At 39.4% G+C, this 16743-nt stretch overlaps 1 pseudogene; it reads left to right on the forward strand.

Annotated features, from left to right (window-relative positions):
* Window positions 1-871: 871 nt before the first annotated feature.
* LOC148776679 (olfactory receptor 11H12-like) lies at window positions 872-1849 on the forward strand (annotated as a pseudogene).
* Window positions 1850-16743: the final 14894 nt, after the last annotated feature.

The raw sequence follows: 16743 nt of genomic DNA on the forward strand, positions 1-16743 counted from the left end.
TATAAAGAAACTTAATCCCAAAATTTTGTGGAAAAAAAATACTTAAAAATTTAAAGTCTCATACCTAGGTTTATTTTACAAACTTCCATCTAGGTGAAAGATTAAGCAAAAACTTCAAGCCACTGCTTTCTACAGAAGACATTGCAACATTACAATATTAAAAGTCAATACCAGTAAGTAATATTATGGTCTTATATTTTTATGGTGCTTAAGCAGGAATGCAAAAGTATTGACTTTAAAATGATTTCTAACAAGTTGGTAAAACATTGTCAATTGTTTCATTGTTGAATGGTGTGTTAAGTAGCACATATAACTGAAAGATAAATAGTAAAATTAAAACCTTCTTTACTGAGTCTATTGCTCCTCAAAATGGGTTTAGGGAAAGAAACTAGTACATTTATTAAGAGCAAATTTATGTTATGGGGTGTCCCTGGTGGCACAGACGTAAAGAATCCACCTGCACTTCAGGAGACCGAAGTTCAATGCCCGGATCAGGAATATCCCCTGAAGAAGGGAATGGCAACCCACTCCAGTGTTCTTGCCTGGAGAATCCCATGGACAGAGGAGCCTGGAGGGCTACAGTCCATGGGGTCGCAGAGTTGGACACTACTAAGCAATTAACACTTTCTGTTATATGCTATCAAATCTATGAGAAACTATCATAGATCATGCTTTCCCCAAAGAATAACAAGCTTACAAAATGAGTTTAAAGTTCTTTAGTGATATTACAGTAAGAAAAAAGTTCAGAGGCAAGCCAAAGCTTGTTTCTGTGAAGCCAACTATCTCCTGTGCCCCAATTTGTGTTTGTCTTCTCTTAATTCTTAAACAGGAACACATGTGAAGGTAGTTCTAACTGACAAATACATGTCTGTTGACATTGCAGGTTACGGATCCAATGAACGTGAACAGCTCTGAGCCAGATTCCCGCTTTGACTTTGTAAGAGAATTTGTACTCCTAGGTTTTTCTTGTGAGTGGAAGATTCAGAGCCTCCTCTTCTCACTCTTCCTTACAATGTATGCTCTGACCATAACAGGGAATGGGGCCATTATTTGTGCTTGATGGTGTGACCAGCGACTCCACATCCCCATGTACATATTCCTGGGGAATTTCTCCTTTCTAGAGATCTGGTATGTCTCTTCTACAGTCCCCAAGATGTTGATCAACTTTTTCTCAGACAAAAAGACCATCTCCTTTGTTGGATGTTTCCTACAATTTTATTTCTTTTCTTCCTTGGAAGGAACTGAATGCTTGCATTTGACCGTTACGGCCTTTGATCGGTACCTTGCTATCTGCCGTCCCTTGCACTACCCTAATATCATGAATGGGCATCTCTGTACCAAAATGGTCCTTATCTGCTGGGTCTCTGGGTTTCTGTGGTTCCTGATCCCCATTGTTCTCATTTCTCGGATGCCCTTCTGTGGACCAAACATTATTGACCATGTTGTGTGTGACCCAGGGCCACTGTTTGCATTGGCATGTGTCTCTGCCCCCAAAACCCAATTGTTTTGCTACAGTCTAAGCTCAATAGTTATCTTTGGTAACTCCCTCTTCATCCTTGGGTCCTATACTCTTGTCCTAATAGCTGTGTTGCATATGTCTTCAACGACTGGAAGACAGAAAGCCTTCTCCTCCTGTGGGTCACATTTGGCTGTGGTATCCCTGTTCTATGGCTCTCTGATGGTCATGTATGTGATCCCAGGGCTCAGACATTCTGCTGGGATGCAGAAAGTTGCAACTTTGTTGTATGCTATTGTGACCCCGTTCTTCAACCCCCTCATTTATAGCCTCTGGAATAAGGAGATAAAGACAGCCCTGAGAAAAGTTCTGGGGAGTTTCAACATAATGTAAGACATTCTAGATAATCCATCCATTATCAGGTCAGTATAGTCTAACATAAAACAGCCAGAATTATATTGTTATCTAATCTTCAAAAATGGGTCTAGTGATAATAATTTATATTAGCCTATGAAATTAATCATCTATAGGGTCATTATAATCCTAAAGTGCTAACATTATTCAGATAAGTAGAAGTGTTGGGTTATTATGTGGACTGCATATTAAATGAGAAATGTACACATATGGGTGTTTTCTTGATAGTTCATGTGATTCATCTGGGATAAAAATTTTTATACTCTTTTTGGAATTTTAGGTTGTTAATTCTAGGATCAATAAAATTATGATTATGTCATTTTTATGTTTATTCAGCTAGTTGTAAATAAAAGAAGGAAATATATTCTTTTCTGATTGTGGTTCCTATCATTTTTTACTTTATTATTTTGTGATGGTCATTCCTAGTAAATAAGCCCTTAAAAACAATCATCCAAAATTTCTGTTGGACAATAAAAGTCAAGCTAGCCTAATGACATCCAGGCATAATTTGCTTCTTTTACACATTACCCCTTTCTACCAAAGGTTCGTCTAGTCAAGGCTATGGTTTTTCCAGTGGTCATGTATGGATTTGAGAGTTGGACCGTGAAGAAAGCTGAGCACCAAAGAATTGATGCTTTTGAACTGTGGTGTCAGAGAAGACTCTTGAGAATCCCTTGAACTGCAAGGAGATCCAACCAGTCCATTCTAAAGGAGCTCAGTCCTGGGTGTGCGTTGGAAGGACTGATGCTGAAGCTGAAACTCCAATACTTTGGCCACCTCATGCAAAGAGTTGATTCATTGGAAAAGACCCTGATGCTGGGAGGGATTGGGGGCAGGAGGAGAAGGGGATGACAGAGAATGAGATGGCTGGATGACATCACTGACTCAATGGACGTGAGTTTGGGTAAACTCAGGGAGTTGGTGATGGACAGGGAGGCCTGGTGTGCTGTGATTCACAGGGTCGCAAAGAGTCGGACATGACTGAACAACTGAACTGAACTGAACTGAAATCTTTAAAAGGTGATTCTAATTCCATATATAACAGTATCTATCAAAATATTCAGAAAGAGGGTATTATCAGTAATAATATTTTCACCAAAATGAAGTGTGACTAAAAATCTGATTGGTTCAATAATGGGGCTTTAGGAAATAGAACCTCTCCTCCTAAAAACTTAAGAGGGAAATGATCATGTGGATAAATCACTTATATTTAAAAGAAAAATTACAGTTCATTGTTACTTGTTGCTGAAATAGTGATAAAATAACATTAAGGAAAATTTTTAAAGAAGAAAAGCATCCAGAATTCAATCCCTGTAATACAATGGCAATATTTTTATTTTCATTTATATGCATATATTATTTACTATAAAGTCTCTGTTGTCCCTTATTATAGCAAACCTTTATAATTATTTTTTAGAAACTATAATATTCCATTCAAGTAATGTGGTATGGGTTGTAGATTTTTATGTGGTGAAGTGAAATTTTCCTAGAAAGAGGATTGTCCTCGAAGTAGCTTGATGTTGACTTGTGAAGGCTATCAGTTCAGTCACCCAGTCATGTCTGATTCTTTGCAACCCCATGAACTGCAGCACTCCAGGCTTCCCTGTCCATCACCAAATCCCGGAGCTTGCTCAAACTCATGTCCATTGGGTCGGTGATGCTATCTGATCATGTCATCTTCTGTCATCCCCCTTTCCTCCCGCCTTCAATCTTTCCCAGTATCAGGATCTTTTCCAATGAGTCAGTTCTTTGCATCAGGTAGCCAAAGTATTGGAGTTTCAGCTTCAGCATCAGTCCTTCCAATGAATATTCAGGCCTGATTTCCTTTAGGAATGACTGGTTTGAACTCCTTGCATCCAAGGGACTCTCAAGAGTCTTCTCCAACACCACAGTTCAAAAGCATCAATTCTTTGGCACTCAGAAGTGAAGGGTATAAGAAAAGAGGTTAGGAAAAAAAAGACTGTCATCAATATACAATAATGACTGCTTCCAGAGTCAGTGCTCAGAGAATCAGACTCTTCCATTCAGTATCATCCTTTCCTTGAACAGTCTTTCCACTCTTTTAATGTTAAAAATAGCACCTCAAGGGCTTCCCTGGCAATCTAGTGGTTAAGAATCCACCTTGCAATGCAAGGGACACTGGTTTGATCTCTGGTCTGGGAAGATCCCACATGCCACAAAACAACTAAGCCTGTGTGCCACAACTACGAAGCCTGCACTCTGGAGCCCATGAGCCACAATGAATGAATGCACTCACCTTAACCACTGAAGCCCACATGCCTAGAACCTGGGTTCTATAACAAGAGAAGCCACCACTATGAGAAGCCCGCACACTGTAACAAAGACTAGCCCTCACTTGCTGCAACTAGATAAAGCCCACATGCAGCAACGAAGACCCAGCACAGCCAAAAATAAAAAAATAAATAAACTTAAAAAAATATTATCACAATAAAAGCTTTAAAAGGTTTGCTATGACGATAAACTGCAAATCTATATTAGGACACATTTAGTCCAAAAACAAACCTGCTCCAGAAAATCTAAGATATAAGAATATTTTGTGCATGTAGCAATTTCCCTGTAGAATTTTTCTCTTAGAACAGTTTCCTGGGAAAGAGATGAATGACTTGGTTCAAAGTAAAGTAAAGTCGCGCAGTGCGACTCTTTGCAACCCCATGGATGGTAAACTATCAGACTCCTCTGTCCGTGGGATTTTCCAGGCAAGAGTAGTGGAGTGGGTTGTCATTTCCTTCTCCAGGGGATCTTCCCAACCCAGGGATCGAACCCAAGTCTCCAGCTTTACAGGCAGATGCTTTACCGTCTGAGCCACCAGGGAAGCACTTGGTTCAAAAGATAGGAATAAATTTTGAGTTTTGAAACAGATATCCTGGGTAAGACAATTTTTCTTTTGATCTGAGAACTTGCTAAGCTCCTTTGTCAATCTTACTTTCAAACCTCGACCATATATCTCTCACTTATCTAGTCCATTGAAGAAGTATTCTAATTCTAGACCCCTTTCCAAGGTACAGTACATTTAAATGTTCTGAGATTAGATAAACACGGGGCTCAAGAAGAAGGGATTGGTGACCTGTTGACTAGGCAAGAAATGCTTCCACCATATTGTCAGACTCCCTACCTTGGATTAGTAAATTAATATGTTTGTGCATCCTCTGGTTTTCAATGATCCCTTCTTAAAACCCAAAATACTATGATATTTTCACAACCAATTCCATAGTATAACATTACAACTTGTAAAGGATAGTTTTTAAAGGCCTACATGCATTCCCAAAGAAAGAAATGAAGAGAGAAAAAGCACAAGAAATAGCAGTGAAAAGATAGTGTTCTGTTTGTTTGTTTGTCTCTTGGTAGTTAAGCTTTCAAAAGAACACTGCAAGGTGATATTTAAGACATTCAGGTGGCCAAGATGCACATGAAAAGATGCTCAACATCACTAATTATTAGAGAAATGCAAATCAAAACTACAATGAGGTATCACCTCACACCAGTCAGAATGGCCATCAAAATATCTACAAACAATAAAATGCGGGAGAGGGTATGGAGAAAAGGGAAACTTCTTATATTGTTGGTGGAAATGTGGATTGGTGTGGCCATTCCGGAGAATAGTATGGAGATTCCTTTATAAACTGAAAATAGAGCAATATGATCATGTTGGAGTCTTCTCCAACACCACAGTTCAAAAGCATCAATTTTTGGTTCTCAGCCTTCTTTATGGTCCAACTCTCACATCCACACATGATTACTGAAAAACCATAGCTTTGACTATCCAGATCTTTGTTGGCAAAGTAATGTCTCTGTTTCTTAATACGCCATCTAGGTTTGTCATAGCTTTTCTTTCAAGGAGTAAGCGTCTTTTAATTTCATGGCTGCAGTCACAATCTGCAGTTATTTTGGAGCCCAAGAAAATAAAGTCTGTCATTGTTTCCATTTTTTCCCCATCTAATTGTTCATTGGAAGAACTGGTGCTAAAGCTGAAACTCCAATACTTTGGCCACCTTATGCGACGAGTTGACTCACTGGAAAAGACTCTGATGCTGGGAAAGGTTGGGGGCCGGAGGAGAAGGGGACGACCGAGAACGAGATGGCTGGATGGCATCACCGACTCTGTGGACATGAGTTTGAGTGAACTCCGGGAGTTGGTGTTGCACAGGGAGGCCTGGCATGCTGTGATTCATGGGGTTGCGGAGAGTCGGACACGACTGAGTGACTGAACTGAACTGAACGAAATTGCCATGAAGTAATAGGACCAGAAGCCATAATCTTCATTTTTTGAATGTTGAGTTTTAAGCCAGCTTTTCACTCTCCTCTCACTTTCACCAAGCGGCTCTTTAATTCCTCTTCACTTTCTGTCACAAGTGTTCTGCCTATCTGAGGTTATTGATATATCTCCCAGCAATCTTGATTCCTGCTTGTGCTTCATCCAGCCCATCATTTCGCATGATGTACTCTTTATATAAGTTAAATAAATAGGGTGAAAAAACACATCCTTAATGTACTCCTTTCCCAATTTAGAAACAGTTCATTGTTCCATGTCTGGTTCTCACTGTTGCATCTTGATCTGCTTACAGATTTTTTAGGACACAGGCACAAAACACTGCAGATGCTGATTGCAGCCAGGAAATTATGACCAACGTTGATAGTATATTAAAAAGCAGAGACATTACTTTGCCAACCAAGGTCCGTCTAGTCAAGGCTATGGTTTTTTCCGTGGTCATGTATGGATGTGAGAGTTGGACTGTGAAGAAAGCTGATCGCCAAAGAATTGATGCTTTTGAACTGTGGTGTCGGAGAAGACTCTTGAGAGTCCCTTGGACTGCAAGGAGATCCAACCAGTCCATTCTAAAGGAGCTCAATCCTGGGTGTTCATTGGAAGGACTGATGCTAAAGCTGAAACTCCAATACTTTGGCCACCTCGTGGGATGAGTTGACTCACTGGAAAAGACTCTGATGCTGGGAAAGGTTGGGGGCCGGAGGAGAAGGGGACGACCGAGAACGAGATGGCTGGATGGCATCACCGACTCTGTGGACATGAGTTTGAGTGAACTCCGGGAGTTGGTGTTGGACAGGGAGGCCTGGCGTGCTGTGATTCACGGGGTCGCAGAGAGTCGGACACGACTGAGCGACTGAACTGAACTGAACTGATGGTAGTCTGGTATTCCCATTTCTTTAAGCATTTTCCACGATTTGTTGTGACCCACCCAGTCAAAAGCTTTGGCATAATCAATAAGGCAGAAGTAGACATTGTTCTGGAAGTCTCTTGCTTTTTCTATGATCCAACGGATGTTGACAATTTGATCTCTGGCTCCTCTGCCTTTTCTAAATCCAGCTTGAACATCTGGAAGTTCTTGGTGCACATACAGTTGAAGTCCTGCTTTGAGAATTTTGAGCATTACTTTGCTAGCGGGTAAGATGAGAGCAATTGTGCAGTAGTTTGAGCATTCTTTGGCATTGCCCTTCTTTGGGAATGGAATGAAAGCTGATCTCTTCCAGTCCTGTGACCACTGCTGAGTTTTCCAAATTTGCCGGCATATTGAGTGCAGCACTTTCACAGCATCATCTTTTAGGAGTTGAAATAGCTCACCTGGAATTCCATCACCTCCACTAGCTCTGTGTATAGTGATGCTTCCTAAGGACCACTTGACTTTACACTCTAGGACGTCTGGCTCTCAGTGAGTGATCACACCATCATGATTATCTGGTCATAAAGATCTTTTTTGTATAGTTCTGCTGTGTATTCTTGTCACCTCTTCTTAGCATTAGCATCTTCTTCTTCTGTTAGGTCCATAATATGTCTGTCCTTTATTGAGCCCATCTTTACATGAAATGTTCCCTTGGTATCTCTAATTTTCTTGAAGAGATCTCTAATCTTTCCAATTCTATTGTTTCCCTCTATTTCTTCGCACTGATCACTGAGGAAGGCTTTCTTATCTCTCCCTGCTATTCTTTGGAACTCTGCATTCAAATGGGTATATCTTTCCTTTTCTCCTTTGCCATTTACTTCTCTTCTTTTCTCAGCTATTTGTCAGGCCTCCTCAGACAATCATTTGCCTTCTTGCATTTCTTTTTCTCAGGGATGGTCTTGATCACTGCCTCTTGTACAATGTCACAAACCTCTGTCCATTGTACTTCAGGCACTCTATCAGATCTAATCCCTTGAATCTATTTGTCACTTCTACTGTATAATCATAAGGGATTTGATTTAGGCCATATCTGAATGGTCTAATGGTTTTCCCTACTTTCTTCAAGTCTGAATTTGGCAATAAGAAGTTTATGATCTGAGCCACAGTCAGCTCCCAGTCTTGTTTTCTTGTTTTTGCTATATACATGTGGGTATGCATGTGTGCATATATATATTCATATATATATTTATATAATAAGATGAATTTGAAGATATATATATATATCTGAAAATGGAAGCTGAATTTTGCAACAGGAAAGAGGCCACCTATATTCTACATATATTTTTGATGGACCAGATTGTGCCACATAATGGCTCCTATGTACCAGGGAGGCTGTAACATTTGATTTTTCAACCTGGGCACATTGCCTCCGTAAGAGAATGGAGATTGTGTTAGGCAGGAATATAAGAAAAATGGGTAGTAAGTATGCACTAACACACTCAACCACACATGTACTGAGCAGAAAATTAAAAAATGAATATAAGGGTGGAAATTTGGAAATAGCCTATTTTCTCAATGCTGCCACTTTTGGAAGTCAATATTCAAGCAAATCTTTATATAAAAGGAACAGCAAGAAAGATAGTGGCTGGAAGAGCTAGTGGCCAGAAAAGTTTTGAAGGATGAAAATTTTAATTAAAACAAAAAAATGAGGCACTACAGAACCTATGTTTTTAACCAAAATTCATGAAGCTGTATGGAAAAAAATATACATAACTTTGTGTTCCTGGTCCTCAACAAGCAAAAGTACCTCATGTGGTACTTCAAAAATTTAATGCTTGGTACAAGACATGGGAGAAATATTTTAATATATCCATAATCAAAGTTATGAAATCATTACTCTAAAAAAAGACAAAAAAATCAAAAAAGAGTTTCAGTCAAAAGAGCTTCAATCAAGTCAGTGAAAGTCACTCAGTCATGTACGATTCTTTGCAACCCCATGGATCCATGGAATTCTCTAGGCCAGAATACTGGAGTGGGTAGCCTATCCATTTCTCCGGTGGATCTTCCTGACCCAGAAATTGAACCGAGGTCTCCTGCATTACAGACAGATTCTTTACCAACTGAGCTATAGGGAAGCCCCTCAATCAAATCGAGCATGATGTAAAGGAAAGGAAGAAGAGGAGGAGGGACCATCTCTCTTTGGATGCCAAGTTACCAAAACTCTGCCCTAGTTCTGATTTCATGGCCTCCTCCCAGAAGTATCTCAATAGCCCATATCCTCTGGAAGGGAGTACCATTCATATAGAAATTTACCATTCCTTCTTCCTCTCCTCTGCACTGCAAGTCTCACTTTGAAGATAAAGTTCTCTCCAGTAAAATTATGGGCCCATCTTCAATCTTCCTCACACAAAGGGGCTTAATATTAAGACATTGGGAGGACTCAGAGTACAGGGATAAAAATGGAGAAGATGGTGTGTTGCTATTAATAGAAGCAAGAGAGAAAACTCTCCAGGAAAATGGAGAAGCATCTTGTTCTTTGGACATGGTGCAAAAGTAGTGAGAACGGAAATCCCCAAATCAGACTGGAAAAGAGAACATCATGAAATAGAAAATTTTGTTAAAAAAAATAAGAGAAAAACTTGTGTAGATTTGTGAAAAGTTAGAGGTTGATGGAGTACCCTCCTCTTTGCCTTGGCATTTCCCACCTTCAGTTGAACTGCAGGTGACACACCTGTGGGGTAATACACCAGGGAATAGCCATGGAAACAGAATGACTCAGCATGAAATGTGTTGAGAAATGTTCACAACGAAATTGATGGTTTTACAAGGTCAAGTTTCCTGGGTGAATATTCCCCAGGCCTTTCTCCTCATGCCTCCTCTAAATTTTTTATTGAAGTCTGAGACATATACAACAGTGTGCTTGAGGAAAGGTAGCTTCAAAGCTTCCAGAGCCAGCATTTTTGTGATCATCCAAGCATGTTATCCTCATGGGGAACTCAAGGGAAAGACAGAAAAGTCTGTGTCTTTTCCTATCAAATCCTCCTTGCCCAGCCATAAGTTACTGAAAAATCTCAATCCCTCTCAGGAGAGTGGCACCCTTCATTGCAGTTAACTGACATCTGTTCTCCCAGAGCAGCCATCTGGTCCACTGCCTTTTTCTATCTTCTCTGGGACCTAGATGAGGGACACATGTTTATGGCCCGTTTCTTAAAGAGGAAATGGAGTTCTTCCTATGGAGGAGGATAAGTAAGCAATGAAAAACGGTCAATGGGAGCTCCTACCTCCACACTATATTCTGAGCATAAAACTATCAAAGTTTCATTTTCTTTCAATTGCTGTTTAGATTTCTCCATTCACCTTATTAATTTCTATACTTTCTTTATATTTTACCTGAAATAAATTTTGTGATTCTCTTTATAAACTCAAAATAAACTCAAAAGGAGAATTCACTTGAAATACTCCCTTAGTGTTGCCTGAGGACTTCTGTTGTGGAAAGACCACTGAATTTAGAGGTAGAAAACCTGGACTGTAGTTAAAACACTGTCACTTTTACCTCTTTAACACCCAGTTGCCTCATCAATAGAATAAGGATAGTAATATGGGTTAATACATATTACATGGCTAAGAATCAAACCAAGCCTGGGTGCCAGAAGATCTGGTTCCCACCCTGGAGAAATCTTTTCCAGTTGGCGAGGGTCTAAGGCAATGACTGCCTGAGAGGGAATTTGGTGTTGAGCGGGAGAGGATGGATGCTATGTCCACGAGCATGGAGAGTAGCAGACCCAGCCTCTATGTGTTCAACTGCCAGGCCCTGGAAAGTTCCTGGTACAATCTGGGGTTAAGACGCACCACCTACCACTAGGTGGCCAAGCCTAGGGCTGCTCACCTCCTGCTGCTATTTCTGTAACCTATTGTCGGTGGCAGCTGCACAGGTACCACAAACTTACCCTGTGGCTGCAGAAGAAGGACTACTTCAATTTGTCCTAAGGAAGGGTGGGTGGAGTATGATGTTTCTGTGAGCAGCTCTGGAAAAGGCTAAGGAAAGCTGGGAGAGAGAGGGGATTAGGGGATGTGAAAGAGAGATTCTCCATGCTGAGAATAATAACTCTCAGCTAGGGCCTATATGCTATCACATCACTGGAGGACATAATCAGAAAGACAATCTATAAGCAATGCTTAGCTCAACCTCATTTTCCACACTAAAAATTACAGATAAAGAAACCAAATCCCAATGGAATAACATATTAGAAATCACTTGGAAACAAGGTATTCACTCAAAAAACAGTTCTGATAGCTGCCAGTCCTTTCAACACAAGACATTCTGTTGTTTGAGGGGGAGAATATACAAAACTATGTTATAAAATATACATTTTTCATAATAAATTCATTCTGCCTAATGAAAGGAATGTATTTACTTGTCTGGTTAAAAAGCAAATATATATATATACACACATATATGTATATACACACATATATATATACATATTCTAGCAGAATGTAGCAAGAATCAATGAGCTATTTGTCAGTGTTCTGAAGCTAGACTGAAATCATGTTTGCAATTTACCAAAACTCCAAAAATTCAGAGTTTCCCTAACTCATGAGGCTCTCACAATATCAATATTACATGAGTCAGAATATTATCTTTGATGTTATATTACAAATGGAAAATCTAAGTACATGAAGTTTAGGGATTTATTATCCAGGCAGCCAGTGTATCACTAAAGTTTAGATCTGGCCCCAGTTCCTTAAGTCACATTCCAGTATGCTGTCTATGCAGTTATCTTCCAGTGATCATTAACCTATGACAGCTTGGCTTGCTACAAAGTTAAAAGAGTCAAACATCTTAAAAAGACATAGACATGTGATCTAGTCCCAAAAATATTTTCTAAAGGAAAAGAAAGTAGATTCCCAGAAAATTACATAAAATAAGTCTTCCCAAAGAGAATGATAAAGTACATTTGTTTAAAATGGAATATCATGCACCCATTAAAAATCACACTTAAGGAATATTTAGTTCTATGGAAAAAAAAAAAAACTCAAGACATAATACTAAACAAAAATATTGACAAACCACATGTGCTATAATTCCAATTTTGTTTAAGTTGCATATGTACCTAATATATGAAATATGTAGAAAGAGAAAAAAGACTAGAAATGGCCCTTCATGGATGATTTAAACTTTTTATATATTTCAGTTTTGTTCATCTTCTTCTGAAATAAGCATGTTACTTTCAAAATAATAAAAATAAAATAATTCTATTTCAAAAGTAACAGCCTTTAGTGCAGACCAGTTTAGGTAGTTCTCTACTTTGTGGTGGCACAATGGGAGCTTTAGAGAAAGCATGAATGCTGAAATTCAGATAAATGGAGAAAATAGAGTGAAAAGTCACCCAAAACAATCTACATCAAAGACCACCTGTCATATAAATGAACCAAAGATGCCTTCTATATATTGACTTGTAAGTTGTTTACTTCTTCACAGCAAGTTGAATCCTGTTAACTCAAATACCCACCAGGGCTAAAAATTGAACATGTCCAGTTGTTTCATATGTAGCCCCAATATGCAGAGTTTTGGGCTTCCCCAGTGGCTCATCAGTAAAGAATCCACCTGCAACGCAGGAGATGCAGGAGATAGGTTAGATCCCTGGGTTAGAAAGATCCCCTGGAGGAGGACATGGGAACCTATTCAATATCCTTGCCTGAAAAATCCCATGAACAGAGGAACCTGGCGACCACAGTCCATGGAGCTGCAGAGAGTTGTACGTGACTGAAGAGCCTGAGCATGGCACAGCGCACAGATTCTTAGCTGTTCAGGGCCTGTCTGCTCCGCATGTACCAGGAAAACGTGCCCCGCCTCTGCCAACCGCAGATGAGATAAAGATCCCAAGTTACTCCTGCCCTTTGCAGTCTTTGGCACGGAGTCCTCAGGTCATCAGGCTGACATCACCTCAACAAGTAAATTCTCTTCTCCATCTTTCTCCTAGGAGTTCCTTATCCCTTCTCCCCTTCTTACTAGCCCCCAAGTCTACAGCCTCTGGAAGGTCTCCTGCTTTGAGGGATTTCCTGCATGCAAATCTGCCAAAGCAGTGTCCCCAAATAAAACTTTTTATGCTGCTGCCACCTCTTTTTCCTTGTTCAGACCTGAAGTTCTTCTGATCCCCCTACTCATTCCTTGTAGAATCGTCTTTGACCAAAACTGAGGAGCCACTCAGTTTTTGGCTCAGAGAGCAAGTTCCACACACATTTTTTCAGGAAACAAAAATGCAATTTCTTCAATTAATAGAATTAGACTATCTGTATTCCCAGGGTATAACTCAAGGACTTTGCTGGCCAAACCACTGTCCAGAATTCTCTTTTCTCCTCCCCTTGTCTGCTGTCAACTAACAACCATTAAAATATACCATTCATTTTATCAATATAAATGAAAGCCTCAAGTTCTCATTAACCTTAATATTTCCCATTACATTTTTTTGTCATTGACTTTGCCTGGATAGGTTTTCTTTTCTTTTTGTTTTTGACACATCTTAAATGCATATAATCAAATTTCAATATTGAAAGACATTTGTTTCTGATGCTTAAACCCCCTCTACCACTTTCCCTGCCTTTATCTGATGAAATCCATGCTAGAAACTAGTCTTCTGATAGAAAATAGCACTGTGTAAGATTCTGTTACAAAATTACTTTCCACGTTGAATTACAATGTGTCTCACTATAGATTTAACTATTATTTTTAATTCTCTACTTTGAGGGATAAATGGAACAGATTGGATTGCTCTACTAAATGGTCATCTTTCCTCTGTCTGAATGGAATCTTTTGTTCTCCAATTTAAAATTCTAATTCCTTCCACTGTTACTTATATGTCATACTTCTAAGGATCTCTAAGTTGTTTTCTACAAACTTACTGCAGTTTGCCCATGGTCTTCTTAAATTATGAGACCCAGAACTTGTGAAGGGCTCTATATCTGATATCTACAGATAAAATCAAACAGGATTAGATCTTTACCTTCATTTGAATATTTTAATGTCATGTTATTAGTTGTGGCGATCATAGTGTTGATTTCAATGTTTACTTTTCTCTGGCTGAAGTAATATTGAAAGGACAGATCACAAAACAAGTGGAGTAATATTTACACTCAAGTATCACTTCATGGCAAATAGATGGGGAAACAGTGTCAGACTTTATTTTTTGGGGTTCCAAAATCACTGCAGATGGTGATTGCAGCCAAGAAATTAAAAGACGCTTACTCCTTGGAAGGAAAGTTATGACCAACCTAGACAGCATATTAAATAGCAGAGACATTACTTTGTGAACAAAGGTCCATCTAGTCAAGGTTCTGGTTTTTCCAGTGCTCATGTATGCATGTGAGAGTTGGACTATAAAGAAAGCTGAGCATAGAATTGATGCTTTTGAACTGTGGTGTTGGAGAAGACTCTTGAGAGTCCCTTGGACTGCAAGGAGATCAAACCAGTCAATCCTAAAGGAAATCAGTCCTGAATATTCATTGGAAGGACTGATACTGAAGCTGAAACTCCAATATTTTGGCCACCTGATGCGAAGAGCTGACTCATTTGAAAAAGACCCTGATGCTGGGAAAGATTGAGGGCAGGAGGAGAAGAGGACGACAGAGGATGAGATTGTTGGATGGCATCACCGACTCAATGGACATGGGTTTGGGTGGACTCTGGGAGTTGGTGATGGACAGGGAGGTCTGGTTCATGGGGTCGCAAAGAGACGGACACGACTGAGCAACTAAACTGAACTGAAGAGATGGGACATTTGCTGTGTGCATGCTAAGTAGCTACAGTCCAACTCTTTGTGATCCTATGGACTATCGTTGGCCAGGTTCCTCCGTCCATGGGATTCTCCAGGCAAGAATACTGGAGTGGGTTGCTATGCCCTCCTCCAGGGGATCTTCCCCACCCAGGGGTCAAACCAATGTCTCTTCAATCTCCTGCATTGGCAGGTGTGTTCTTTACCACTAGTGCCACCTGGGAAGCCTGGAACACTTGCTACTGATCCCAAAATTTAAACATTACCATAGCATACTTGGGTTGGTTCAGGGGTAGAATTGTGGAAAGAAGGGAACAGATGGAGCAAGATTTTGGAGTGTTTTGTAAATTCTTTGCAATAGTTAACTTCTGTCTTTATATCTGTTGACTTCGTGGAACTTTTGCCTTTACATTCTCATTCCTAAAGCCAACATCACCTCTATTGTGGAGAAACATAGCTATACTACTATAAAAATATATACAGATGCTGATGGTTGTATTTAATGCTCTGATTCAAGGCTTAAAGCCAAGTTATTCTTCAACTTGGACCTCAGGCCTGCCTCATCATCTTTCCTTTTTCCCCTAAAGGTTGAACCAACACTTTCTGACATCTGGCCAAAATTTTCTCATCATTATCCCTAGATGAAGCCACTGGGAGAAGTTTGGTGATCTAGGAGAGTCAGACACAATCTTCATATATTTATTAAAAAGCATGCTATGAACAGGAGTTCAGTAGTAAGGCCTGACTGCACACATGGGGTACATTGGATCATCTCCTCCCAGGGTAGAGTGTTGAGAACAAAATAACCATGTCTCAGAATGTGGTTGCTACTAATACATACTCTTCTTTAGAGACAAGGGTGTGATTGGTTCTTCTTAAATCAGGAAAGACCACATTGCCATTTATAACCACATGGAATCACCCTTTCAAATTGTTTAAATAATATGGTCATTCTGTGGGCTTCAAATAATTGCTATACTTAATAATATTACATTCCATCACTTACCTCCCCGACCCCACTCCATTAAGAAGATACTCGGATGCCAGTTTGAATTTGTGGTGCATTTCTTTCTGCTGAAATGAGAGAACAAGGAGACTGAGGCCGACTGCATACTCCAGGAGAGAGAAATATAAATTTGGAGTCTGCCTCTACCAGATACTATAATTCTCACATGAAAACTTCAGGTAAGGTACAATTCAAAAATTTTCATAGTGTCTTTTTCACTTTTCTCTAATCCTGTATTGTAGTTTCTTCATATAAAAATGTAAACTAGAATAGCTTGCATATGATTGGTCAGATTCTCAACTGTATAACATAGCATCTAGTATCAAAACTGATTTAATTAAATGTTAGACTATATGTGTGTTATTTATAAATATATAAGTAAATATATTTAAGAAAAATAATATCTCACTTAAGTTGAGATGTTAACTGAACCACAAAACCACATAGGCCAGGAATAAATTGTAGAATGATCACTTTATTCTATACCTTATTACTTGTTCAAGTCACATATACCAGATTTCTTGACCTTGAATATGAGACAGAAGAAAATATGAGACAGTAAGAAAAGTACATTTTTCTATTAAAGTGCTTTGGCTAACCACATGGGGGAAAAATCAGTTATAGACTGTAAACACATTTTCTTTAAGAGGGAGAAATATAAAACAGTTCACTTACCCATTTAAAAAGTCACTCAATTAAAATGTTTATAATTAGACACAGGAAAATACTGAAAGAACAGACAGCAAAACCAGAGTGTTTGTTCACACGCACACACACAGACACACACCAACAAACACCTTAAAGCATGATCATAACTTAGCAACAATAAGAAAGCACAGGGCTTGAAGATGAGTGGATAGAGGGGATATAAAGAGAGACAAGGTGATTCAAAGAGAGAGGTAGTTGGGGGAGGTTGCCTTGAGTAGGCGCCCTTCATGGATCTTGTTTGCACGGATTGAG

The sequence above is a fragment of the Moschus berezovskii genome, chromosome 9, assembly GCF_049115385.1.
Source record: "Moschus berezovskii isolate FMDL1 chromosome 9, NW_MosBer_1.0, whole genome shotgun sequence".
Lineage (NCBI taxonomy): Eukaryota > Metazoa > Chordata > Mammalia > Artiodactyla > Moschidae > Moschus > Moschus berezovskii.